This window comes from Rhea americana, unplaced genomic scaffold, assembly GCF_003343005.1.
Source record: "Rhea americana isolate MKP2758 unplaced genomic scaffold, rheAme1 scaffold_14, whole genome shotgun sequence".
In the NCBI taxonomy this organism is placed as follows: Eukaryota; Metazoa; Chordata; class Aves; order Rheiformes; family Rheidae; genus Rhea; species Rhea americana.
The window spans coordinates 3,009,179-3,013,359 of NW_028185483.1; positions in this window are offsets into that span (position 1 = coordinate 3,009,179).

Consider the following 4,181-nt stretch of genomic DNA (forward strand, 5'->3'; position numbering starts at 1 on the left):
ATCTTCCTTCCAGGCCTTATAAATATATATGGTATTTACGTGGCACAGGTAAGGACGTCCAAGGGAGGCAGGCAACGATTCCCGCAGCGTGATGACCGCCTCGGTCACAGAGAAGGTTTACCAAGACCCATGGGGTAATTTTACCCTGTCAAGGCCAGCTGGAGCTGCGAGGCCTGCTGCCCCGCGCGCCTGGCCAGGCCAGGGCCTGCCTCTGCCACACAGCTCCCTCGTGCATCCACTGCTGGCTGCTCAGTCCTGGCATTGACCCACGCGCTCGGGGAAAAACCCGCGTGTCGCACTGCTGAGGCAGCCGCAGCACCTGCTCTTCCTGCAGCGTGTCCCCAGCTAACCCCCCGGCAGCCATTTTGTCCCACGCAGGGCTCCCTCCCTCCCCAGCAGCAGCCATTTTGTCCCATGCAGGGATTTCCCCCCCAGCGGCAGCCATTTTGTCCCACTCAGTGCTCCCTCTCTCCCCAGCAGCAGCCATTTTGTCCCACTCAGGGCTCCCCCCTCCCCAGCTAGCGGGTGCCATATTGCAGCTGCTCCCTACGGGCCGCTGCTCCATGGCTGCTGGCCTCACCGCCCCATGCTGCCCTGTGCCCGTGCCTTGCCATGGCCCCCAAAGCCCCCGCAGGCTGCCCAAAAGCCTGCTGTGGGGAGCAGCTGCCATGCTGCTCACACGGGACGCCACTGCCTGGCTGACTGGTGGGTTATGCCATATTACAGGTAGAAACCCCTTTTGGTTATAAAAGAAAATCTGAACTCCACTGTCATTTTTTTTACATGTGTTTGTTATATCCACTTTAAACTAGGCAAGCCTTACCATTTAAAAATTATGTTTTGAAAATCTCTTGCTTTTCAAGTAAAACACGAAGGTACTCTTTCAAAATTGCTATAGTGGATATTGATATTCTTGCAGCTGCTGATGTTCCTCGTTGCTCTGTGCTGCCCTCAGATTGTGCGCGGTCCCAAGTGAAGCGGTGGGGCCGCGCAGGATTTGCAGCCCGCGGGGGCTTGTCGCCTCGCCGGAGCGCGCCCAGCCCGCGTGGTGTCCGCCCAGGGAGCGCCGGCAGCCCCGCGGGAGGGAGCGAGCCCTGCGCGCGTGCATGGGCCTCGCGCAGGGACCCGAGCGGTCGCCGTGCTCGGAGAAAGCAGGCTGAAGAGAAACCCTTTACGTTGCATGGCCACAGGGGGAAAAAAAATAATAATCAGGTTGGCCAGTCCTTGTGGAGAAGAGGCAGAGAGCCACGGGGGAAGACGTGCAGTGGAGGGAGCCAGCAAGGAATGAGGAAAACCCGGGAAACGGGGTAAATTCCAGCGCTTGAGGTCAAGGCGATGCTCCCTTAATAAGCTGGTTTAGTCAAATGCTGGTTAACAGGATCAACCGAAGGGCAAGAACCACGCCAAACTTGGCACCCAGCATTATGCTGGGGCTCGGAGTAGATAATCCCCGTTAGCCCAAGGGTCTCCCAGCCGCTGACAACCCCTTTGTGGGACTAGACGCAGAGGGACTGAAACAGCATTTCCAAAGCATCATAAACTTTGTAATTTAGTCCTGTATGACTCCAGGGGCACTCATGTAAGGGTGAGACTCTGAAGAAAATCTTTCCATCTCTGAATTGCAGAATTATGAACTATGATGGGTTAAATGTGCAAGGTACATGCACCAGTCATGTTTAAAAGCCTAAATTTTTATAGATGTGATACATCCATTTGAGATCACATATGCATGTAAATATATATGGAGAAAAATAAATGAAGTATTTAAGAAAAAATATGGATAGTTGTTCAGAGGCATAAGAAAAACTGAGAACATAGTGTTATAATTATAGACAGCACAGGAAAAGATATCAGTCTGAGTGCTGAAAGGAGGGGAGTGAGGGAAGAGACAAGTAGCTTAACATTTGTTAATGGCCTAAGGGACAAACTTCACTGACGACAAAGACACTGAATCGTTAATAAAGCTTCTGAGCTGTTTCCAATTCTCAGACAAGGAAGCAATAGTTTTGCTCTTATCAGCAACTGCTCTTTCATATTTGTGTATCAAGCTAGCTTTATTAAATTATTCAGCAAAGGTCAAATGTGATATGTCTTCCTAGTTTTATTATGGTTTTTCATGACATTGCCTGAGTGGTTGAATAATAAACAGCGTATGTCAAAAAGCATGTCAAAAGTGCCTGAGATATCCACCGGCACTCTGAACTGTAAACCTATTTGGTCATCAGTTCTCAGGCAACATACATTCATTAAACAAAGTTTCAGTAACTATATACAAACAAGGCAATGTGCTGCTCTTGGAAACATGACAGTAAAGCAGAAACAAGCTCCAGACATGTGTATGTGTATATATGTATATATACATAGATACATGCACACACATTGATTTTGAAGTCTGCTTGTATGATAAATAGTTGGTAGGTTTTCAACCCTATCCCATTCTGGCTAACTGCCCCACTAGCTGAAGACTTGCTAGAGCACTTTAATACTTTTGATTGATGAGAACTTCCCAGCATAAGATGAGCTGCCCAAAAAAGCTCTGAGGGAATATATAATTTAAAAGCCAACAGATCAAACTGACTATTGCCTACAGCAGCAGCAGAAACAATTTTGGTTATTTTACAATGGACAAAGATCTTGAACAGATTCAGATCAACCCTGTGACTCCATGTAAATCCATGCACTTAATACTATGTTATTCTGTATGTCATGTTATTGTAACAATAGTGTTGTTATAACTAGTGTGACATGTACAGAATAACTGAAAGACACAAGACTTTCTCAGGCACTGGTGAATGAGCATTGTGACATTGCATATAAACAAAATACATATCTAATGTTAAATGAATAAAAATTTAGCAACTAAGTGTAGATGTTCATATTGTTCCAAATTATTTTTATCCAGCCTTAGGCAACATCTAGCAGTCATTGAAAGAACCAAAAGAAATTAAACATGGAATCTTCTATTCAGGATGCAGGTTTTCCTACAATTATGTGAGCAAGAGACTACTCTAGGGAATAATACAAAGAGGTTTACGATATCAAGATGTTCTAGCTTTTTGATTGCCTCATTGATACTGTATTTGTTCAAAATGACAAGACATGAATTCAAAACCCTTTGGTAAACTACTTCATAGACTTTAAGATCAGAAGAGTTTACGCACTGAAAACACTGAAGACTTTCACGGTTATTAACATAGCAGAAGTGTATACTTTACCCATTAACCGTAATCAACGGCATTCTGACAAGAGGGAATCTATTTCTTACACATATGAAAATGTATCAATCAAGGTTTGTATGGAAAAGAAATAATTTGTACACTGTAGTCCATCATGCTTCTTCAGGAAAAAGTATAAATACATTCTTGCTACATAAATCATCAGTGGCATTTGATGATTTTCAATGGTTTTGGATTTCCAAAATTAAGTAATTTTGTATTTTTGGATTAAGTATGGAGATGTAGGTTACATGCAAACAATCAGATTTTGTAAATTTGAATTTGCAGCCTTTAACCTTGAGATTAAAAATCTAGCTGTAATTATCATAGATACACAGAGAAAGATTTCTAAGGACATAGATCCTGTTTAACAATCAGCTATCTTCAGTGAGGTTTTGTAGCTTCATATATCCCTCTTGTGCGTCTCAAATGCTGTATCAATAGCAGCCTAATACCACTCTGACTTTCTGGCTTTGGATTCATATTCCAGAACTTCTCACCCCCCACCAAGAAGCAATCTTCAGCCTTAATTTTGAAAACAAGAAGGGATCAACGCTACTAAAAGTAATTGTTCTAGCTCGATCAAAGACTCTCATGGCATACCATAAATCAGAAAACTGATCTCAGTCCCCCTTCCCTGTACTCCTCACTTCCTCTGAGAAACACTTATCCTGGTTCCCCTTCCCCAAGGCTTGCCCGCATGGGGGCTGGATAGTTTTCTCCTTAACTGCCTATATCCAGGCTCTCCTGCTCAGCACTACCCTGTCAAGTAAGGAAGTGCTTGTGAGCAAAACACAAAGAGTTCAGAGACACTCAGATAGCTTCAGGTCAGGAAAACACCTTATTGCTACCACTTAAAAAAAAGCTGCTGTAATAGAAAAGGAGAAATTGCCAATGTAGCATGCAAAAATCCTGCAGGGGAGTTTTGCCTTAAAGGCAAATATCCTCTGCTTCACACCAAATGCA